The sequence below is a fragment of the Bos mutus genome, chromosome 5 (assembly GCF_027580195.1).
Source record: "Bos mutus isolate GX-2022 chromosome 5, NWIPB_WYAK_1.1, whole genome shotgun sequence".
Lineage (NCBI taxonomy): Eukaryota > Metazoa > Chordata > Mammalia > Artiodactyla > Bovidae > Bos > Bos mutus.
This window is the reverse complement of record NC_091621.1, coordinates 90,781,005-90,805,802: the sequence shown is the minus strand read 5'-3', so window position 1 is coordinate 90,805,802 and position 24,798 is coordinate 90,781,005. Positions and strand designations below refer to the sequence as shown.

Here is a 24,798-nt window from a genome sequence, read left to right as displayed (position 1 = left end):
TTTTCTGGGCTCCAAGGTCATGCAGAGTAGCCAGTAAATATGTATACACAAGGGCTTCAACAGTAACTTTCTTCTCCAGCACAGGGTGGCTGGAGGTCAAGTGGTGCGAATGGTAAAAAATCCTCTGCTAATTCAGGATTCACAGGTTCGATCCCTGGGTCAGGAAGATCCCCTGAGCAAGGGAATGGCAACCCACTCCGGTATTCTTGCCTGAAAAATCTCATGGACAGAGGAGCCTGGCAGGCTACCAATCCATGGGGTCGCAAAGAGTCAGACATGATTGAGTGTGTGCACACGACAGACACACACACACACACACACACAGTGTGAGCATCCTGGGGCACAGAGCCTTCCCACAAAGGCATGTCACAGCATGCACCCCTCTTCAGACCCACTCCCAGTATTTTTATACAAGGAAAAGCAGGTCTAAATAAGGATCAAGGTGAAGAAAAGGGTCTGGCTACAGAGGGCATTTCTACTTGTCATGCCTTCCCGACTAGAAAATAAAAGATGGGAAAATGAGGGAACGACAAGAACAATCTCCTTGAGTGAAGCCCATGTATGAAAAGCTTAAGATATCTTTTCATGATGTTAACCAGGTAAACTACCCACTTCTCTTCCGTAAGAGCACCTAGCCCAGAGCTTGGCACATAACAGGAGGCTCAAAAAATGCTTTAATCTCCTTTGTTCTACTCTCCCCACCTGAGGGCATCCAGCTTTTAGGTGGCAAAAACTCAGGGTCCAAACCACAAAGACACAGAACATTTGGGGGAAAACTAGAGTTTGAGTGCAAAGAAATAAATCCTACAATCAACTCCTAAGTTCCCTGTACACTTGGTGACCTACCAGATACAAAATTGGGAAAGAACTGGAACTACTACATGCTGAGGGTGTGAGGGTAAGTCCTAAAAGGAAATCAAAGTTCTAAAAAACTAGTCAAAAGAACATGTGGGTGATTATGCAAGAAGTAGAGGCCAGAACATTAATAAAGACATAAATACTTAAGAGTCATAGTGCATCAAGTGAATATTTTGTAAAGAGCAACCACATGACAAAAACACTCAAAGCTTTAAGCCTTCCTTGGCCTCGGAAAGTCATGGGACTTTTTTGGCTAGAATAAGGAATGCTTTAGAGAGAGGGGAAAAAGAACTTCCACACCTCTAGGTGGTTCCCATTTTTAAGCAACTACCTCTCTACCTTAACTAAATGGCCAAACGATACCTAGTTATTTATACAAGTTACAGCAACAGCTGGACAGTATTGGCCATCTTCAAGTCTATAACTCTCCTTTTTCTACCAATTTGTCCTTCCTTCCTTTGAATTCGATCACCATGTAATCCACGGCTCCTGACTAACATGTTACATCACATGACATACAAAGTAATATGACATGGTAAGGTTTTTTCATCAGCACAGGATTACTGAAAGAAAAAAAAACAACCTAATCCCTTTAATGATGTACTTAGAAAAAAGGATTATCTACAGAAAATCACAAGAGTAACACTAATTAAACGGTGTCTCAGTTTATTTAGAGTTTTCCACAGAGCCTCAACGTATTCATTTTACCTGATATGTGCAAAGGTTATTTCACCGTATACATAAAACCAGCAAAGAAGGAATGTAGGAGATAACCAAGCCTGGCTTTTGTGTTAGGAGAAGTAGGTTTAACAGTGATAAAGAAGGCAATCAATATACAAATCACAACTTGTATTACTATCTTATTCATTACAATATTTATTAAGCATTTACTATACACACAAGAAGCACTGGTATCTATAGACTAGTGAATAAACCAGGCATTATTTCTGCTCTCAAAGGCATGAGAGAAACATGAGACAAATAATAATTATAAATTGTGGTAAGCATTAAGAAGGAAAAGCTGACTCTATGAGGGAGACAATAAAGGGGTTCTAAGTTGCATGACTTTAAGAGTGGCCTTCTCAGAGAAGACCTTTATAGAGGATACCAGAACCAGCATAGAGGATGTGAAATTTCTCGAGGGGGTGATCCTGAAACAGACCACCAGCGGCAGCCCTAGCTGAGCTGGCTGTAGAGTTGGATCCTGTGGCTGACCAGAGACGATGATGGGGGATGCTGCCAAACCACACGTGACCTTGCAGATTTTATATTTTATCCCAAGAAGAGCTCTGCAGACTTTAAACAGCAAGTGACTTCTTTTTTCCCTTTCTGGCTGCTGGTGGGAAGAAGGGCTAGAAGGAGGGCAGAGCCTGAGTGGCAGATCTCTGCAGTGGGGAATGAGGATGGTGGCTTGAACTAAGATGGGAGCCCAGTGGAGACTGAAAATCAGGTTTCAAAGAGATTATGCCAGAAAAAGTAGACAGGACTTTGTGACAAACTGGCTAGGTGGGGGTGACAGAACAAAAGATCTAGTGGAAGATGACTCCAGCCTGAGCCACTCATTAGGTAGATGAGATGAAAAACGGAGGAGGAACAGTCTGAAAAGTGGAGTAATCGTGAGCTTGGTTTTTGTTGCAGATGCTGCCGTTTATTGGTTACGATGTGTCAGGCATCACTTTTACTAATGATATCCCCATTTTACAGAAAGCAAACTGTAGCTCACAGATGTGGAAACAGCTGGGCCAAGCTTACTCAGCTGGAGTAACAAAGTTACACTTACCACCTGAGTCTGGCTGGCTGGCTATGGGATAAGTATTCTTTCCACTATAGGGAGCTCTTGGAAACTACCTCTGCACTCTGAATTTTGAAATCTATTTAGGGTTGGAGCAAGCTAGCATTCTAGGAAAGTAAACAGGTGATATGATAGTTTTAAAATCCATATCCTCAGAGTCCTGCTGCACAATGCTTTCCTGTCTCACTCTCATCCCTGCTCCATTTCTACCTGCAAAGATTTTTGCAATGTTTTAAACGCTAGCAAGACATCTGGGACCTTAATGCTGTACAACAAACAAGCAAAGTCATTATTCCAGGAATCAACCATAATGAAAAGAGCAGTAATATTCAATGACGAACAATATTTTTACTCTCAAGTTATTACCTGTATCAACATAAGATAGACCAATTAATGAGTAAGAAACTCTCAAACCCTTATCACAGCTCAAAATGGCCAAGGCATTCAAGTCAAAAATTAACACAAGCCACCCAGCACAGAGGCTACAAGGCCAAGCATTGAGATTCACATTAAAAAATCGAAACCTTAATAAAAATAAAATTTTAGGCAAAAAGAAATGATACCACAACCTTATAATCTAAAATCTGCAATTCCCAAATATCTCAATCAAATGCCAAATTCAGGAAACATGTACCCTTGAAGCAATCTAAACATTTTCCCTTCTTTTTAACTGCTTTTCCCTGCAGCATGCTGACACTTCAGCAAACTGAAATGCCTTTCCTCTCTGCACAGTCTCATGATTTCCTCTCTCTCAGATGTCCCCCTTTAGCTACTGAAGCCCCCAAATTAGGCATCATCAATGAACCTGGAAAGAATTCAAAGCATTACTGCCAACTGTGTCTCTTATTGAGAGCACCAGTTTGAGACTCTTAAAAGAAGAGAAAATGAGGACAGGGAGATTTTTGGAAGGTTTTTACCATCTACATTACAAATTTTATTTTTGTTGGGTCTGATCCTTCAAAAGAATAACCATCAAATCACATTTGGTCTTTAAGTGGGGGATGGTCACACGTAATGTTTATGGTTTGGGGACAGTTCCCCATGGGGATAAACATGATTAAAAGTCCAATTAATATGCCAGAGAGAAGATAACATCTCACACAGACCACCCTCCAAAACTACAGAGCTCTTCTCTGTCCTGCCTCCTGATTCTCGGGTCCATTCAGCACTTCCCCGCAGAGGGCTAGCTGGCATTCACTGCTGCCTCGCCCAGGCAAAGGATGGGATGCTGAAAATCTATCAAGAAAGCTTCCCATTTTTCTGTTCCTTCACAACATGACTGCCAACTCTTGGCAGACCAGACACGAGACAGACTTAAGAAAAAAGAAAATAAACAGCAAAAATAAAAGACTACCTGGGGCCTCCTACCAGAATGGGTAGTTAATCCAATCGACAGAAAATTAGAGATCTATACATATTTAAAGGGGCTTCCTGCAGACAAAACATATCTGACGAAGAACTGCTGAGCCACATTATACTGGAAAACCCATAAATGTTCGTCCTCGCTGTCACCAGGCTGGAGGGTTAAAAACAAAAACAAAACCCAAAAATGCAATGCTTCCATGTATTGACTGCGCTAACCTGACGGGTTTAAGTCAGCTATGAAACGTGCCCTGCATCTACTTCCCGTCTGAATGCCTAAAGATCAGTTGACAATTACACCCGACGCTTGCAGTGCTCAAGATGCCGTTTGATGCTGAGATAGTAGTGGTCTAGCAACCCCAGGCGGCTCTAGGATGCTACAATAACGACGCAACACTCGATTTAGGAGTCCAGGTTCTCGGGTTTTAAGACACTGTGCTACCCGTGGACCTCACATTCAAAGCTCACGTCCCTTCAGGTTCAATCTTACTAAGCTTTCCGCGACGAATCCTCTCAAAGTTTCTAGTTGAAAAACGGAATTACTTTGAAAGTCCCCTCATCTGGACTCCCCTCCCCAGACGGGTTGGAGGCAAGCGGGAATAGGAACAGAGGATGGTTAATTGTTCAAACAACATTTAAAAACCTGTAAACCAATCATCGTTTTAGAGGAAAGAAAGAAGCTTTCACCAAGCCGACGCTGGGCAAGCGAGCATCCGATTTCCATTCAGAGAGAAAAATATTAAAGAAGCCAGACATACGTTTCCCTTCCCAACAAAAGTGGCCTCTAAACTCCCTGGCCAAGGACACTGGGAGGAAACAGAGAGGCTGGGAACTACCTCGTTGTCTTGGTCAAGGCGCGGGTCTGCGGCGGAGAGAACGCGCAAAGGGGGAGACAGCAGGCAAAAGGTGAACCGCAGGAAGCCGGAGCCCGCGGCGGCGGCGGGGCTGGAGGTGATCGGGCGAGGAAACCCGAGGTGCAGAGAGAGGGGCGGGGAAGGGAGAGCCCAAAGGCTCCGGGAGGAGGAGGGAGGGGTCCCCGGACGCTGCCCAGAAATCGCGGCCGCCCAGTAAAGTTAATACTTACTCAGTTTCGCAACTGCGCCGCCCCCGCAGGCCGCCCCGCGGGGCCAGCTGAGGCGCTGGGGACGCGGCGGTGGCCGGAGCCCAGCGGCCGCCCAGCGCCGGTCCCCGGCCGCGCAGCTCCGCGCGCCTCGGTCCCCGGCGCTCCGCCGGCCGCCCGCCCCGCACCGGCGGGAGGCCCCGGCTTCGCGGCGCGCCCTCTCCGCGCACCTACGGGCCGGCGCTAGGTGAGCGCGGACGCCCCGGGCGGGGTGCCGGGGTGTGCGAGCGCGCGGATAGCCGCGGCGCCGCCGGCGGGAGCTGCTCCCAGCGCCGCGCAGATGGCCGCGAGCGGGCGGGCCGGTGAAGATCGGCTAACAGCTGGGCGCCGGGCGCGGTGAGGGGCGCCGGACGAGCGCGGGCGGCAGACTCGGCGGCCGGCTCGCTCTCGCGGCCGGTGCCTCTGGGCGGGGGGCCGGGCTGGGGGCCGGACCGGGCCGGGCGGCAGGCGACTCCGCCCCTTCGCCGGGCCGCGGGCTGAGCCCGCGAGAGCGGCGGCGCGGGGGCGCCCCCCTCGGCCGGGCGCTCGGGTTACAGCCGCCGCTCCCCGGCTGCCCCTCCCGCGCCTCGCCGGTTCGCCGGCGCCGGGAGAGACATTGTAACGGAACTGGGACGCCAGCGCTGCATTGTGGGATCTTTTAAAGCGGCGGGGAGCGCGGCCCGGCCGCTCGGGCCCCCGCCCCCTTCGCCGGCTCGGCCCCCGCGCCACCCGGCCCGCGACGCACCCCCGCCCACCGAGGCCCGGTGGGCCCGAGAGCCAGACACGGTGCCTCGCTGACTCTCACGGAGCAAAATCTTCCATCGCCCGGGGGTGAGACTTGTAAAACTGCCCTCCTCGGTCACCCAGGAAAAGTAGGAGGCTTTTTCTGCAGACTCTGTCAGAAAAAAAGAAAGAAAGAAAAAAAAAAGGGCCCTTCCATCCCCCCCAGGACTGAGGGTCTGAATTGCTTTTCATCTGGAGTGGCATGATTCAGCGACCCCCTTCTCAGCAGCAGGCAATGACAGAGACAGGAGACGAAAAACACAGCCAATGAATCAGACGTGAGTAACCAAGTTTAGAAAGAGCTGGGCTCAGATTCAGAAAACCGCTCCCCCACCCTACCCCGGCCCCTACACACGTATACCTTTGAATAGAGCACATCGTCGAGGAAGGAGAGCGGTGTTTTTATTTGGAAACGCACATGTATGTGTCGTCTTCACAGTTCCACCTCTTTTCTATGGCATGCGGTTACTCTAGTCACCGGACAAAATTCGGTCTTCGGTTCAGACTTGTAGTCACACAAGCTCACAACTCAGGAAGGGCTTTCAGTTTGGAGGGAGATGGTATGAGAATAGATGATGAATGAGACGCAAGGAAGCATTCCGAAGATCAAGTGTCCCTTTTGATTCTCCAGACACTCGTTTTTTTGTTGGTTTTTTAATAATTGAAACCGGGATGATTACATTTGAAGCACAGCTTGTGACCGCTCACCTTACTCAGGGCTTGACTTGTTTGGAGTTTGGGTTGGTAGACTTTTTGTTTCTTCCTCTTGTTTTTTTGACCTTTAGCTCTTGCACAGCTCATTAGTTCCTCTGCTTCGGAGGTGAACTGAGGAGAGAGATGGTAAGACGCAAATTTGGCTCATCAACAGTTGGAGGATTTGGGAACAAGAAGAGTTCTTTATGATTCAAGTGTAAAACCCAGGGAACTTTTTAAAAGATGGAGGGCATTGGATCCTCTTCTCAGAGGAGTTTTCCAGCCTTAATATTAACATTTCTTAAGCTTTCATTCCCTTGTCAACCTTTCACTCCTCTGAATAACATCAGTCACTGCCTGATTGCCAAATATGATGGAAAAATTCAGCCCCCACGTGGCATTTGCCAGTGTGGACCCCTCCTTCTTTTGTAGAACCTGCCTCCCTTGTTTTGCTGGAATAGTCGTCCTTCTTTTATGGAGGTCCTGAAACAGGGGTGAGTGATAACAGTATGGGGTGTGGTTATTGTTGAACCTGGGCTCCAGATCTTACCAAGTAGAAGAACCTTAATCTTGTTTCTGTTGATCACCAGGAGGGTGCTGACCTCGATTTTATCATTTGTCCAGAGGTGAATAAGTTGACTGACTCACGACAACCACCTTTCATACGACCAGCATGTAAATCAAGATGAAATTTATTATGATTGAGTAACTGTGTCCACTGTTTAAGAGAAGCACTTACTAGGATCCAGGAACCTGTTGAGGTGTCCTCATGCCCATTGTTGCCCTCTTGGTGGCTACAGATGCCAGTGAACTTACCACTGTCCAGCCTAGATAAACCGAGACAAGTCCCTTCCCTACCTTAGCCCCATGTGGTTAATTCATTCTTTGTTCAGTGTATAGTATAATTTGTTTTGAGCTTTCTTAGCTGTAAATCACATCCCTGTTAAGCCTTCCTGAGATCACACCAAATGTCCTTGGCAGGATTTGTAAACAACCCTTATTTCTGGTCTCTAATTATATTCCCTGAAAGTAACCTAATTCGAATAAGTGAGTATTCATGCACTTAAAGCCCTGTGACACAGTCAGATTTTATATGCAAGAGAAGAATCTAAGAGGGTGGATTCAGAAAAGAGGAGAATCCCAAGGGAGAGAGACATATGTCTCCTCTTTCCTGAATCAGTGCGAATGAACTAGTCAACAGCACCTAGAGTTACGTTGTATGTATTATTAGTTTCCTGCTGCTATCTGTAAACAAGTTAACCGCAAACTTAGAGGCTATAAGAATGTGTTATTACAGTTCCAGAGATCAGAAATCGCAAAATCAAAATGTGGGCTGTTGTTTGTCATGGAGGGTCTAGGGGAGAATCCACTTAGTTGCCTCTTCTAGTTTCTCCATCTCTTGGCTTATGGTCTCTTTCTCCATCTTCAAGGCCACAGGATGGAATCATCAAATCTCTTTATGACTTCTGCTTCATGGTTAGGAAGACAGCTCTTTCTCTGGGCTAGGCAAAGAAAGTAGGAATTGATGTAGATACATTTCTAGCCATATATGTCATGAACTGAATTATTTGCAGAAAGAAAAGATACTGTCTTCATTACTAGTAAAATTGTCATCTGAATAACTTTTTTGACTGTGTGGTTGCTAAAATGATGCCTCATTAATCCAATAAAACCTCTTTCCTTTTGGTGACCCATATAACTGAAACCCAAGGTGTTAACACGCTGAGTTCACATGTGCAGTTCATGGAAATAAATTCCTTTCTCTGGAAATCCCTGGCAACTCTTTATTGTGTCTATGGAATCATATCTAGGCCAGCATTTCCCAAACTGGTCCACCAGAACACCACCTTATAAGATGGGATGCTGGGAAGACAGTTGTACTGTGCTCAGATAAGGCCCATGAAACACAGTCGTGTCTATGGCTTAGGCCAGAAGAAGCTTGTCAGTGGGTCAGATCCATTAAGAGCCACGTGTCAGGAAGAAGTCCCAAGGGAGAAACAAACATTTTTGTCACGAAGAAAGTATGTGTGCTGGAAGGAGTGAATTGTGGACTCTAACTTAGACATTCCATTATTATCTAACTCCACTGTTTTTCCTTCTTTTCCCCTCCTTCGTTCCACACTCTTGTGTTTTACCCAGAGTAGTTTACAGCTGCCTAATCTCAACCAGTGGCTCAGGACCACTCCTAGGTTCTCCTACCATGTGACCCCGAAATTGCTTGTTTACCAGTGGAGCCTCCCTGTACTCCCCAGCCTTGCTCCCCCACCCTCTTCTTAAAGCCAGGGGCTATCTTGTATTTGTCCATGTATCCCCCGTACATGACACAGGCCTGGCTCAGACTGGGAGCTCAATTAATATGAGTTGAAATAACAGTGATATGAATGAATGACTGTATAAATGCAGTAAACTCATGTCACCTGCTCATGTTATATTTGCATTGGATCATCTTTCTAATGCGTAACGAGCAGAGGGTTCCATTTCCTTAAATAATAAACATAACAAAAGCATAATAAATATGGTATTGTGCTAGGTTCTGAGTTTACATAGATTGACATGACATAATCTCAGCCTTCTGTGAGCTCACAGTCCATCTGAGAAAAGCGGTTCTAAAAGAGGAAAAGAGGCAAGTAATGCTAGTTGCCTATCCCATTCTCTTTCTCCACTCCTTTCTTAGAAATAGAAACCTGATTTTGTGCTCAGTGAGTTCTCTCTCACAGCCTTCCTTGCAGATAGGGGTTACTAAGTTTTGGCCCTGTGGACGGAAGGTGTTGTATGGGCCTTCCAGGAAAACTCATTTGTGTGTCCTTATTTATGAGCACGGCTGACTCAAGCGCTATTCTTGCCCAAAACACAGACGTGATAGCTGGAGTTACAACTCCAGTCTTGTGACATCAAGGCTACCTAGAGGCCTGAGGTCATCTACTAAAATTTGTACAAATGGGATCATTTAGAGTTTTTCAGACACTTACCAAGCCCGCATTTAGTCACGGTTACTGACAAGTTTAGAAGGAAAAAAAAAATCCCTCCTCTTCAGTATGTGTATAGAAAGCAATTAAATGTGGTTTTCTTTACCATTCCTAATGAATATCTTGTACACATACTGAAACACAGCAAAGATCTATAATTATTGTGATTTATTTGACCAACGTAAAGGGCCTTTTTAGAAACAACCAACAATTCTCAGATCTATAAGAATTTTTAATTTAATGATAGTTTCTTGTTTAAAAAAATAATAAAACATTTAGATACCAAATCATAAACAGCTCCTTAAAAGACCCTCTAATAATATGATGGGGCACATTATTATTTAATAAAATAATATATTTTATTAATCAGTGAAATGCAGTATGAAAAGAAAAAGCATAAACTATAAAAGGAAATTTTAACAGGGTATATCAAAAGGAATAAATGCAAATATATTTAGAAATAGGATTTAAAATGTGTTTGGCTTCTTATTTAGGTAGAAGTTTTTGAGAGGATAATCCCATGAATTTTCTTATTTTCCATTTTCTTATTTTTTTAATTGTAGGCTAGAAGAGTGGATTTAGTCAGCTGAGACTAGCTCAACAAGAGCCTATACTGGGATTAGGATATTGGGGGAAAACAGTGAATGCGGTGCCTGATGTTATGAAGTTGTACCTTTGTAAATATGTGCAGTAAAATCTGAACTGTCTGACATTCTTTTAGCCTGAATGCCACACACCAACTCCCTCCATGTCTCCAGTGCTATAATTGGGGTTTATAATGATGATCTCATATGACTCTGAATTATAGCAGGAAGATTAAATTATCTTCTGCTTTGCCTTCATGTATTCAATTATATATTTTTATTAATTGCAAATTGGACATCTGATCTGTTTATAACACTGCTGGTTTAACCAGAGCCTCCTTATCAAGGACCCAGTCATGGACAATAATAGAGTTTATAGTTCCTGGAAAGGAAACAGCCCAACAATAAATTTAAAATGTGAAATTTATATGATCATAGTAAGAATAATTAGTATAAAATAATTTAGAATCATTCAGCAACATTTGAAAGAACTGTAACATGTATTGATTAATAATAAATGCTGCACATCCAATTCTTTTAACAAGTATAATCATATTCTGTAAGAAGAGAAAAATTAGAGTATGAACAAAATAAATCTTCATTTCAAATTTGGTAGAAGGTGGACTGTTAATGTTAGCAGAAGGGCAGATATTAGGTGTAGGCCCAGGAATAGGGAGCAGCAGAGGATGAGATGGTTGGATGGCATCACCAACTCAATGGCCATGAATTTGAGCAAACTCTGGGAGATAATGGAGGACAGAAGAGCCTGGCATGCTGCAGTCCATGGGGTGGCAAAGAGTGAGACACGACTTAGTAACTGACCATCGACAACTGGAATATTATACACTGAGTTGGATTACATGTCCCAATTTGGTTAGGGTCCTGTCAAGCTGTTCCTCTTCTTACCCTTGGTTTCCCTAGAGATGTATTGCTGTGGTGACAATAAAGAACCTCTAGTAAACACAAGATGAGCATGTATAGTATTAGATCAGGTTCTCTGGAAGTAGAGCCCGAGGCAGGGATTCTGTATTTCAGAAGGAGCCCAGCTCCAGCATGATCCTATGGGGCAGTCTAGAGCAGGAACTGGGTTGCAGAGTTGGTCCCTTGGCCAAAGAGACTGGCCTTTTACACTCCTATTATCGGTCACTCATTGGCTGTGGGTTGGTGGTAACACGTAGGCATGGCACCTCCTATTCCCCAAGGGCAAAGAGGATTCTCTGAGAGGGAGGCACCTGCATTTAGTAACTGACACAGCCTGAGAAAGGGATCTGAGAAGGGTACCAGCAGTACCCACTAACAAATCAGAGCCCCACACCAACCCTTACTGATCCTGTAACAACTGAAGCATACTACTAAAAAGTTCCTCGGACGCCAAGTACCACATGTGACCACGTTTCTAAAGGAAGGTATGTTCAGAGCACAACTTAGAGTTGTGAAGAGCCAACTCCCTCCCTCCTCACTTGCACGTAGTGCTAAGCAGGGGTGGATGATGGAGGCTGCAGGGACTGAGGTGAAGTGCCCAGCAAAGGAGGAGCAAAGGATGTTAGGAAAATGTAGGATAGCTCCAGACAGGCTGGGATGGGACAAGGGCACCTTGGGTTAAGGCTTATGTCTGAGGCCCACTTGCCAAGCTCCCTCTTTCTTCCACTGTCCCTAGAAATGGTACTTGCCTATTTATCTTTCTTCCATCAATCCCTGAGCTGCACACCAGGGTTTCTATCTTCCCTGGCCACTGGAGCTGTACTTGCCTTTCTTCAAACAGCTTTTCCACTGCTCTTTTTTTTTTTAATTAAAGTTGATTTGCAGTCTTGTGTTAGTTTTGGGTATATAGCCAAGTGATTCAGTTATATGTTCCTTTTCAGATTCTTATCCCTTTTTCCCACCACTCTTGATATAATAAACATTCAACTTCAGCTTCTCTGACATCCTATAATACTTTGACAGCTAAATATGATAGTGGACATGGGGAGATTTTTAATTTGTCAGTAAGTAAGTTGTGTCCCACTCTTTGTGACCCCATGGACTGCAGCATGGCAGGTTCCTCTGTCCTTCCCTGTCTCCCAGAGTTTGCTCACACTCATGTCCATTGAGTCGGTGATGCCATCCAACCATCTCATCCTCTGTCATCCCCTTCTCCTCCTGCCCTCAGTCTTTCCCAGCATCAGGATCTTTTCCAATAAGTCAGCTCTTCACATCAGGTGACCAAAGTATTAGAGCTTCAGCTTCAGCATCAGTCCTTCCAGTGAATATTGAGGATTGATTTCCTTTAGGTCTGACTAGTTTGATCTCCACGCAGTCCAAGGGACTCTCAAGAGTCTTCTCAGCACCATAGTTTGAAAGCATCCGTTCTTCAGCATTAAGCCTTCTTTATGGTCCAACTCTCACACCTGTACATGACTGCTGGAAAAAACTGTAGCTTTGACTAGATGGACTTTCGATGGCAAAGAGATGTCTCTACTTTTTAATACACTGTCTAGATTTGTCATAACTTTTCTTCCAAGGAGGAAGTGTTTTAGTTTCAGGGCTGCAGTCACTGTCAACAGTGATTTTGGAGCCCAAGAAAATAGTCTCTCACTGTTTCCACTGTTTCTCCATCTATTTGCCATGAAGTGATGGGACTGGATGCCATGATGTTCGTTTTTTGAATGTTGAGTTTGAAGCCAGCTTTTCACTCTCTTCTTTCACCTTTATTAAAAAAGACTCTTTAGTTCCTCTTCGCTTTCTGCCATTAGGGTGGTATCATCTGCATATCTGAGGTTGTTGATATTTCTTCTTGCGCTCTTGATTCAGCTTGTGCTTCATCCAGCCCAGCATTTCTTATGATGTACTCTGGATATAAGTTAAATAAGCAGGGTGACAATATACAGCCTTGACATACTCCTTCCCAATTTGGAACCAGTCTGTTGTTCCATGTCCATTTCTAACTGTTGATTCTTGACCTGCATCCAGATTTCTCAGGAGGCAGGTCAGGTGATCTGGTATTCCCATCTCTTGAAGAATCTTCCACAGTCTGTTATGATCCACAGAAGCAAAGGCTTTAGCATAGTCAATGAAGCAGAAGTAGGTATTTTTATGAAATTCTCTTGCTTATTCTATGATTCAACGGATGTTGCCAATTTGATCTCTGGTTCCTCTGCCTTTTCTAAATCCAGCTTGTACATCTGGAAGTTCTCAGTTCACATGCTGTTGAAGCCTAACTTGAAAGATTTTGAGCATTACCTTGCTAGCATATGAAATGAGCACAATTGTACAATAGTTTGAATATTTATCCATCCCCCTTCTAAGTTTAGCTCCATGAGCCAAGCCCAGTGTGGGTACTACGGTCGGTCTTTGAGAAAAACAGGATGTACTGTAAGGCTGCTTTCACAGGAGCACCCCAAGGCTATCCTGGGAGGTGCTGAGGAAAGGCTCTGTGGTCCTGTGGGGGAGTGAGGGAGGCAGATGCAGAGCCGCCCGGGAGATACAGGTGTGGGCAGGTGTACAGGAGTGGTTACAAGGCAGTTCACGGTGTTCCTCTAGCAAACTCAGAGACTTCCCTTCTCCTCCTCCCCTGGCCCTTCAGCCCCAAGCCTTCCACTGAAGGCACCATTTTAGACTAATGGAAGGTACATTTTTGACATGGATGAATAGATGAGTATGGGGCAAGAGTGTAAGATACTGGCTATTACAGGCTCTGAAGGAAGGGAGTAAAACCATAATTTTTTCCCTAATCAGGAAATGAAAGAGATGTTCCCTTTACCCTACAGGCTGGGATAGAAATAAATGACTCCAAGAACTACTGAAGTTGAGATTACGAATGGTACCACCCTGGCTGGAACCAGAATATTTCCCGATATGGTTCTCAAATAAGTAAGGAGTTGGGGTGCCCTTAGCAGTATAGCCCACATAGGTGCCGTGTGACACAGTGGGGGTGGCTGGTTAAGACAGTAATGGTGTCATCGTCTTATTCCTCACACTTTCCCGGAGAGACCCGTCCCTTCCTGCTGCTGCTCATCACCCTGGGTGGGGATCCCAGTCTTCCTGACCTGCATGGGAGGTAAGGCAGTCTGTTGAAATAAAAGAGCTTTAAGAGAACTCTAAAGCTCTTTTCTCAGAAAGATTGGGAGGATATCAAGACAGATCTTGGTACAAGTCCTGATTCTGCTTCTTATATTTGAGACCTTAGCTTTCTTACCTGCCAAAAAAATACGGGTTAGGGGAGAAGAGGATAATATTGGTAGCATGTGAAGAGTTACAGTGATTAACTGAAATAATGTGTATAAAGCATTTACACTGCTTGATATCATTTACTTACTTATCAAGCATTTACTGCTTGATAAGTGAGTGTTGTTGCTATTATTATTATTATCTGCAGGTTTATAGGAGAGAATATACTTTCAGTTCAGTTTAGTCACTCAGTCGTGTTTGACTCTTTGCGACCCCATGGACTGTAGCACCCCAGGCCTCCCTGTCTATTGCCAGCTCCTGGAGTTGGCTTAGACTTATGTCCGTTGAGTGGGTGTGCCATCCAGGCATCTCATCCTCTGTTGTTCCCTTCTCCTCCTGTTCTCCATCTTCCCAGCATCAGGGTCTTTTCAAATGAGTCCATTCTTTGCATCAGGTGGCCAAAGTATTGGAGTTTTAGCTTCAGCATCAGTCCTTCCAATGAATATTCAGGGTTGATTTCCTTTAGGATTGACTGGTTTGATCTCTTTGCTGTCCAAGGGACTCCAAGAGTCTTCTCCAGCACCACAGTTCAAAAACATCAGTTCTTCAGCGCTCAGTTTTCTTTATGGTCCAGCTTTCACATTCATACATGACTACTGGAAAAGCCACTGCTTTGAGTAGATGGAACTTTGTCAACAAAGTGATGTCTTGGCTTTTTAACACTGTTCTAAATACGTCTAACATAATAAATTTTAAAATATAGCAACCTGTATCATATATACTATTATCATACCCATTTTATAGATTAGGAAGCCAAATCATAGTCCGTCATTAGATGTGGCACAGCTGAGATTCAGATCCAGGAAGTCTGGTTTCAAAATCTACACTTTTTCCTAGTATGATGTGTGGTTAATGAGTGAGGCAAGACTTAAAAAGAGCTGAGAGAATGAAGCGTACAGTTGGCATGGGTTCAGGGTGCAGAGATTAAACTGGAATTGTAAATTGAGGTCTGGGTTAGGCAGATCCCTTTCACCTGGTCCTCCAAGTGTGCTGAGGCTGAGGGGTAGAGAGTGAGGATTGGGCAGTCCCAGCAGCATCAAAGCTTTCTCACCATGGACTGCTCACCCAGCAAAATAAATTAACCTACTATTTTAGAATGATTGATGTTTCCAAGTCAATTTACAAGCAAATCAGGCATATAACCCACAAGTGAACTATGGCTAAGACAATGATGTGCATTTTCAAGGACATTCCTGGTCTTATATGTCTTTTAACAGATAAGAGACCATCCCGGTAAATAACCCACTGAGTGCTAGTTCTTCTGCTTAACTAGCTTTGTGACCCTGGACATGTCCATTTGCCTTCCTGCACCTCTGTGTGGTGGAAGTGTGGCCTGACAGAGGTTCTTTGACCTCAGCATGGACTGATAGAGCTGGCTGCCTGATGGGAATCCCCTTTCCTCTTCCAGTGTTCTCCGAATACCCTCCATCTGTGTTTATTCCGAGTGGACCAAATATACAGGTGGGTCTGCATTCCTTTCACAGCAAGGGCTTACAGAATTACCTTAAGTGTCACATCTAGCTCTAACGTTCTGAGCATATGAATCAGAAATTAAAATGATTAGTGCCATTGAAAGAGAAGAGACATAGAAGGCTTGCTTCAGCTTCTGATAATGACCCAAAGAACAGTTCAGAAATCCAATTAAGAAATACAGGAAAAAAAAAAAAATGAGTTAGGCTTCATTTGCACCAGGAACATAATACTCAGTGAACATAACTCTGTTATTTATTTATTTTTTAACCTTATTCTGTGACTTCACTCCTAGCATTCAATTTGTATATTGATTTCTGAGCATTGGTTTCCAAAACAGTCATCATCTTGTAAGGAATACAGGCCACCAGAGCTTTATAACAGATAAATGGACAAAGACTGGATACTTTATGAAGAAATAGCCTCGTGTTTCTTGCTGCCCTCAAAACTGTGACATCCATGTACTAATCGGGGTCGTGACAGCATGTCAAGCTGCAGGAAAAACTGCATAATACTCTAGTGATTCTAGACGGAAGTAGATAATCAATTCAGCCCTGGACAGCTTCAGAGAGTAAGTCAAAAAGAGATCTTTTTATTTTCCTCAGGGCAGAGATGTTTTTTGGTTCTGTGTTTTAATTTTAGCACCTGCTGTTTCCCAGGGAAGTGTTGGTTAAAACAAAAATTCTGTTTATTAGATCCAAGTGTCAGGAATTAATCAGAGATGAATAGCATGTCAATTTCCCTTCTCCTGTAATATAATAAAAGAATAATGATGACTGTAACTCTGGGGGTCTGTGTAGGTAAGGAGTCTAGTTCTCTCTGGCCATTATATGTAACTACAAATAAAGGAATATAAAGGAGTTATTAGGAACAAGTTAAGTTTAAAAAAATAAGACAGAATGAAACATGGGAGCTAAAATTCCAGGCCTTGGCAATCAATCCTTAGACCTGGGTGCTCTGCAGAAGAAGGAAACTGATAGAGACCCCATGGCAGGTCATTTTAACTTCTGCCTTTCCAGTAGTCTGGAGTTGGAAAAGAGAGGTTGTGATCTGGAGTAGGAACTGCTTTACATGTAATAAATACTTTACTGTGAGTGCTCAAAGGACGTCCTTAGGATATATTTTAGAGATAGTGAAGAACTCACATGAATAAATAAAATTCAGGTTTCTAAAACTGAGAGAAAGTAAGTACACTATGGTGATACCCTAATTTCTTAGTATGGGCAGAAAGTAACACGGGCAGAAGAGAAGATGCATTAGCAAGTAACATAGGTTTAAAGGAGGTTTGAAAGGTTTCTAAAACCAGAATATAATCCTCCCAGGGTGTGGCTAGCATCTTGGAGTGTTCTCTTCTTTCAGACCTGCTCTCCAGCAGCCAATTCAGTAGTCATTATGCACAGAAGAGGTGCTTGCATGAGTCTTGTTGTTAGATAAATGAAAAGCAAATTAATGCACTTTTCAGAACTCCCTTCAGAGTCCTGAGCCTGAACAAGGACAATTAGCAAAAGCCATAGACTATTTGAGAATGAAGTATATTGAAGTCTTCTAAAGCTGGTTGTCAGTTTTTAACCCTTCTTCATCCTCCTGGTTACTCTTGCCCCACTCTTGAGAACAGAGCCCTGTAGATGCCTCCAGGCAACCCGGAATGAATGGATTAGCATCCAGAATAGGGCTAATAGGGCTGACTTCAGGCTGTTTATCTGTCTGGGCCTTCATCTCTGCATGTATAAACAGAGATGATGATAATGAATATTTACCAAATAATGTGATCTGACCTAGAGGGGACCCCAGTTCAAGGTAGCCTTTATCCTTACTCTTACTATAGACATCAGAAGTTTCAGGTCGAAGGCCTGATGTTTTAGTGAGATGCTTTCCCTTCTTATCTCATGGTGGGACAGTGAGTCAAGTGTGAGACCAGAAACCCAGCCTCTTCGTTAGAAACGGGGAGAGGAATGCCCTGGTGATGATTCAGAAGCGAGCACCAATATCAGGTGGGCAAATATGAGACAGAACAGTTTCTTCACATAGTTGTTTGTTTTTTTGTGTCCATTCTGCTGATAAACACCCTCACTCAGAACTTATTACTTCAAATGAAAAATATTGATAAGCCAGGTGATTTGGCTGAACCGATTGCTGAATCTCTCTGTAAAGCAGTCATGTCCCTTGTCACGGCCAAACTGAAGCTGAGAAAACTTGAATTACTGCCTGTCAGTTGAGCTGGATGGGGTCTTAGGCTCATCTCATCCAATGTCTTCGATTACTGGTTGAGGAGTCAGAGCCAGAGATGTCTGGGGACTGCTCAAAATAATGCAGCGAATTAGACTCAGAGTTAAGACTCAAGATAGGATGCAGACAAACATTTGTATTTATTAAGCTACACACCATTTCTATTCCTTGTGTCATAAACTTGTATCTCTCTGCAAAATAGTCAATGCAGCAATAAACCGGGATAAGAGAAATTTGTGAGTGAAATTGTGCTGACAGGTTTGGGGTTGTCTTAATAGTCTCTGAAACCACAAAGAGCATTTGATTCAATAGTTTGCAGCCAATTTGAGAATTTATATTTATTTTCAAAAGGGGCTTTCATTTTCAGAAGTTAAAGAAATCCCTGTTTCATGGTCGGTCTTCAGAAAGGCTGGGTGGGCTGCTGATTCCCGTGGTGATGGTTCTCTGTGGCCAGTGCCGCTGTTAGATCAAGTACTGCTCAGAAAGCAATTCAATGCAATTTTGGAGGAGCCCAACGTCATGTCTTTCTGATTATAGTACGTGCGGTTGTCAAGCGAGAGAAACCACATCCCTTGGTGAGTTCTGCAATCAATGGGCTGTGAGCAGTCAGCCATGCTCGTGGGGAACAGCTTTCCACTGTATTTAAGACACAAGACTTAACCCGGGATCAAGCTGCTCAAAATTGCCTTTTTACTCAAGATCAAGCATCTTTAGAAGTCCTCTTGTATTAAGGAACTATTAAGTTGCACTGAAATAAAACAGCTAGAAGGAAAAAGAAAATATGTGTACTTGAAAGATGCAAAGAATTACCTTCATAGGGGCCCCGTTCAGGTGTATCTTTTCTGCTATCAAGATTCTTCTAGTTGACTCTTTTTTTGGCTGTGCTGGGTCTTCGTTGGGGCTCAAGGACCTCTTCCATCTGGCACAGGGGCTTAGTTGTGTCATTTGCACTCTTTGGTGTAGCACGTGGGATTTTAGTTCCCTGACCAGGGATTGAACTCACATCCCCTGCACTGGTAGGCGGATTCTCAACCACTGAACCACCGGGGCGGCGGGGGAGGGTCCTCTAATTTGTGTTTTGATATGTTTTCCTTTTCTTAATTTTTAACCACAAATTTTCCTTGTGCCAATTAGAGTGAAATGAAATAGAAGTCAGTCACTCCCTAAATCCCTCTTAGATCGTGAACATTCTTTCTGTCCTTGTGGTCATGTGCATGCTGCCTCTACCAATCTGAGACCCTCATGGCAGCCAGTATTCAACGTCCTGGAGATGGGATCAGGGAAAACTCAAACCCCATTCTTCCCATCCCCCTAGATGGATGCCTGTGTCCGTCTTGGTTCCTTTCCTCCACACTAGCTGTGTCTTTCCTTCTGCTCATCTCTTTATTCACGCCTTGTACACTAGAGGCTTGAGCACAGGAGATAGATTTTTCCTCCCTTCCATTCTCTTTCCTGGTTACCTTTAGACTCCTCTCCTAGTACACCCCTGTTCATTATATTCTCCCTCCCGTGTTATTCCAAAAATCTACCTGTAATGCATGGCTGGTAAGCATATTCATCTTGCTTATGATTAACCTTGAAAGAGGACTGCACATTTTGGTGTGTTTTTAAATTAAAGAACCACCACCAGAATACTTCTGAGAGTTCACTTTGACTTTATATTAAAAGTATTAATATTCATTTCCCACTCCCCCCACCATATCCTTCTCTAATTAAACTTAATTTCCTTACTGAAAATATTTTTAAAAATTATTTCTGGCTCACATCTTGAGTGCTGCAGTACAGTATTGTGTTCCAGTACCCTTCATTGCAGATGTACCACAGGAGGTAAATGAGCCCTTTTGAAATAATTTTGGAACCTGGCCATTTTTAGAACATTGTTTCTATGAGAAAACAAATTCCCAGCTTTTAGAACATGATTTATTTTAAGTGGGGTATTTCCTTTATGTGTTTGGTACAAAAAAAAAAATCTTTTTGATGTGGTGACATAAAATCAAAGAGACCTGCCTTAGTTTTTACCTTGTTGAATATTTTCATAGTAGAAAAAACTGAACCTGTTGATTTCTTACATTTTATTGTTTTGGGTAGCATTCTAGAGACCTTTGCAATGCATGTGGTTGGTGATTTGTGAATTTTTCATAATTAGAGTATGTGGAAACTGCAGTTGTCCACTATTTCTGTTTTTCCCCTCTTCCTTCCGGGCCACATAGAGAGACTGCCATGATTTTCCAGTCTGCCATGGAGCCAGGTGTGGCCGTGGGACTGGATGCTTGCCAATGGAATGTGAGTACAAGTGGTTTGAAGAACTTTTGCCTTATCTGCTTAAGTGGATCTCCCTGGCCGGAGACTCCCTCTCTTTTCCCTACTTGACCAGCTAGACCTGAACAGCCCTGCACACCAGCTGTTGAGGGCAGAACTTTTGCCAGCCTGGGTCTCCAGTGACTGACGCAGAGCTGCCCACCAAGCTGGGGCACTTACCTTGCCCCGTTAGCTGGGAGACAAATAAGCTTCATTGTTCTTGGAGCCACGTACTTTGGGGCTCTTTTCTTAATGGCAGTTTAATCTACTCCATAAAATTACTACAAAAATTATTTTACAAGATGTCCTATTGTATTTAACCTCAGTATACTGAATAATCAAACTATATAAACACAAGAGTCATCTTCCTCAGAAAACAAAACTCTGTGGACATTCATCTTTGTTTCTCCTAGGAGTTTTCTCTATGCATTAAGAAATGGCTAAGGCTAATTTAATCTTCCATTCAAACATAAAAATCTGTTTGCCAAAGCCAGACATATTTTCCAAGAGTGAGGCTCATTTAATCTTCCATTTGAACATAAAAATCTGTTTACCAAGGCCAGACATATTTTCCAAAGAGTTGTTATTTGAAAAGGGTAATATGTTCTGGCCTTCATTATATCTATTAAAGGAAAATAGGTAAAAGAATACCCACCTCAGAAGCACAGTTCTTTGATATAGTATCCCATGATAATCCTATTTTAATTAGGGCCAAATTCTGCTCATGATCAAATGAAATCTCAAGAAACAAAATTCTTCAGGGGTCACTTTATAACACAATAATGAAAGGAGCATAAAGCAAGGTTAACATCATTGAATTTCAAAAAGGAAAAATTATAAATTGGAATGAGGGCAGAATCACACATGTATTCATGGTTTGTGTTCATACCACAGTTGGTGTCATATCTAATGGTACTTCTTTGCTGAATATTTTTGTTTATATAATTTGTTGATTTGCTTTGTTTTCCTCACAAAGTAAAATAACATTTATAATTAAGGCTTTTTGTATGCTGCTTCCATTAGTATCCATTAGAATAGATACTAACAAAATAATATAAAATATGAAAGTTAAAATAAATAGTGCCAAATTGGCCCATGGCTAAAGAGAAAACATGTAGACCAGAATGAAATAGGGATGAATTCATTCCTTAAAATCTAAAAATTGAACAAGTAGGAAATGGGGTTACAGAAGAATCTATGAGATTAATGTTGCTGTTGTTTAGTCACTAAGTCATCTCCAACTCTTTTGCAACCCCATGGACTGTATAGCTCACCAGGCTCCTCTGTCCATGGAATTCTCCAGGCAAGAGTACTGGAGTGGGTTGCAATTTCCTTCTCCAGGGGATCTTCCCAACCCAGGGATCAAATCCATGTCTCCTGCATCAGTGGGCAGATTCTTTATCACCAAGCCACGAGGGAAGCACTAGTGAATATTACTGTATTCTTCATGGAACTAAAAACTCTGGGTAAATTCTGAGACAGAACTTTTAAGAGGATAAAATAGACATTCAGTTCAGTTCAGTCACTCAGTCGTGTCTGACTCTTTGCGATCCCATGGACTACAGCATCCAGGCTTCCCTGTCCATCACCAACTCCCAGAGCCTACTCAAACTCATGTTATCAAGTCAGTGATGCCATCCAACTATCTCATCCTCTGTCATCCCCTTTTCCTCCTGTCTTCAGTCTTTCCCAGGATCAGGGTCTTTTCCAGTGAGTCAGTTCTTTACATCAGGTGGCCAAAGTATTGGAGCTTCAGCTTCAGCGTCAGTCCTTCCAATGAATATTCAGGGTTGATTTCCTTGAGAATTGACTGGTTTGATCTCCTTGCAGTCCAAGAGACTCTCATTGGTCACAACACCCAACACCACAGTTCAAAAGCATCAGTTCTTCAGCTCTCAGCTTTCTTTATAGTCCAACTCTCACATTCATACATGACTACTGGAAAAACCATAGCTTTGACTAGATGGACATTTGTTGGCAAAGTAATGTCTCTGCTTTTTAATATGCTATTTAGGTTTGTCATAACTTTTCTTCCAAGGAGCAAGCATCTTTTAATTTCATGACTGCAGTCACCAATTGCAGTGATTTTGGAGCCCAAGAAAATTAAGTCTGTCACTTTTTCCATTGTTTCTCCATCTGTCTGCCATGAAGTGATGGGACTGGATGCCTTGATCTTTGTTTTTTGAATGAGTTTTCAGCCAGCTTTTCACTCTCCTCTTTCACTTTCATCAAAAAACTCTTTAGTTCCTTTTTGCTTTCTGCTATAAGGGTGGTGTCATCTGCATATCTGAGGTTATTGATATTTCTCCCAGCAATCTTGATTCCGGCTTGTGTTTCATCCAGCCCAGCATTTTGCATTATGTACTCTGCATATGAGTTAAATAAGCAGAGTGACAATGTACAGCCTTGACTTATTCCTTTCCCAATTTGGAACCAGTCTGTTGTTCCATGTCTGGTTCTAACGGTTGCTTCCTGACCTGCATACAGATTTCTTAGGAGGCAGGTAAGGTGCTTCAGGAAAATATTTCATTCTCTCCTGACATATTTTAACTAGTAGTAAATTCATCTTACTTTAAAAAAATCCATTAAGTCCCCTACATACAAATGAATTTCATTCTGAGAGTATGTTTGTAAGGCCAATTTGTAAGTCCAGCAAAGTTAGCCTAGTACCTAACTAATACAAATGGCTACTCAGTATTGTACTGTAATAGGTTCATGATACTTTTCACACAAATAATAAAAAAGAAGCACAAAAAATCAAACATTTTTAGTCGTACAGTACAGTACTTTGAAAAGTGCAGTAGTCCAGTATAACAGCTGGCATTCAAGGGTTGGCATCAAGTGAAAAGGCAAGAAGAGCTACTGACTGGAGGAGAGAGGAGGTGGGAGATGGTAGAGCTGAAGGATCATCAGCAATAGGAGATGGAGGGCCAGCTGAAACTTTCCTCATGCCTGATGTTGATGGCACAGGTTTTGGTTTCTTGCTGGAACCAGATGCATATTCTCATCTTGAAAGTCGTAACATTCTTGTGTTGGGGACTTACTGTACTGGACTTTAACTCTGTCTGCCAGTAAAAGATTATGATAGCGATTATCTAGATCTTCTTTACTCATATGAAGCTTTTTACTTCTACATTATACCGACATCTGTAGATCTTTGCTATAGTTCTTTGCTTCCACCAATCCCTGGCAGCCTGATTAAGCTAAGTGGAAGCATCGTAACCGGCCATCAACTGATGAGAGAACATGGTTATATCAAGGGGAGCCAGTATAATACAGATCATAGGTTTGAAAAGAACCTTGATTAAATTTTGTGTCTTGGTTTCTGTGCTTAAAAATATAATGTATATGTTATAAGCCACATTATAGTAATTGACTCCTGTGTAACAATTCTTCTAGAGTCTTACTGCAAAGAATCTTCAAATGCTGGCTTTAGTGCTACTCAACTCTTTGATAGATCCAAACTGGGCCTCAACTTCCTTATCTGCAAATGGGAAGACTGTATTAATATTTTTTTTTTCCTAAGACCCATCTAGAGGAAGTCTCTACCTGCAGGAAATAACATGGCACACAACTCTTCATTTAAAACAAACATAAAGACAGCTTTTAAGAGGAAACAGTATCACAATGGGGAGGGAGGAATAAAGGGCTGAGGAACACGTGACTGTGGTGATGGCCCTGAGATGGGTCAGCCAACCAGAGGACCAAGTCCAGCCTGCTGCCTGTTTTGTTAAGAGCTAAGAATGACTTTTCCATTTTTTAAAAATAATACTAATATTAACATTAATATTCTTCAAGGTGGATGATTTATTTATTGTTTTTTATTTTGGACCATATTTGAAATGGTTTTGGAGTCTTTCCCAAAAGTTTGGTAGCTTAGGTGTAAGAGATGGAGTTGAAAGGATCAGAGACTGAAATTAACATGAAAGATTCAAGAAAAGGAGTGGAATGAGTGTTCAAGAAGGCAGTGTTGAAGTCACTTGTCTGGAGTCCAGATTGATTGGTAAAGCAAGGGAAACCAGAAGGAATTTGATCAGTTAGGATTAGAAAGAAGACTTAAGAAAGAAATGAGACCAAGGTGTCATTTCTATAGAATAAAGCAAGGAGAAAAGATAGAAATCAATGAAGATGAAATCAGAAAGAAGGACTTCTCTCCTTCACCATAACCAAATTAAAGATCTTGTAATATTGAGACTAAGGTGTAAGATCTGGCCCTTATGGGGACTGTAGGAATCTCAGAAGAAATCTGAAGATGCAACTCGGAATGTCTGCTTTATCCTGGAAGGCATTTGTTCCACAGGAAGTTTTTCTGTCCATGGATAAGTGATGTCTGAGCTGTTGCTAGTGGGACTAGATCACAGAGAATAGCCTTAGCCAGAGAATCTTAACTTGAACCTTAGGGGTTTGGTTGAAACTAAGTAGTCCTTTGGAATGGAGCTGAACAATGACTCAACTCATGGA

At 42.8% G+C, this 24,798-nt stretch overlaps 2 protein-coding genes across 10 annotated transcripts in view; one reads left to right on the top strand and one right to left on the bottom strand.

The window, feature by feature from the left end:
• RASSF8 (Ras association domain family member 8) overlaps positions 1–6,611 on the bottom strand; it is a 137,919-nt gene extending 131,308 nt beyond the window's left edge. For 2 of the 9 annotated variants that reach the window (XM_070371225.1, XM_070371222.1), the window contains exon 1: positions 6,256–6,611. The gene's annotated coding sequence lies outside the window, so the exon portion shown is untranslated. Of the gene's footprint in view, positions 1–4,848; positions 4,993–5,096; positions 5,763–5,866; positions 6,015–6,255 lie in introns of those variants that run through there. The other 7 variants (XM_070371226.1, XM_070371223.1, XM_070371220.1 and 4 more) reach the window with 4 other exon arrangements.
• LMNTD1 (lamin tail domain containing 1) overlaps positions 6,033–24,798 on the top strand; it is a 486,411-nt gene continuing 467,645 nt past the window's right edge. Inside the window, exon 1 of the mRNA XM_070371229.1 lies at positions 6,033–6,172. The gene's annotated coding sequence lies outside the window, so the exon portion shown is untranslated. The remainder of the gene's footprint in view (positions 6,173–24,798) is intronic.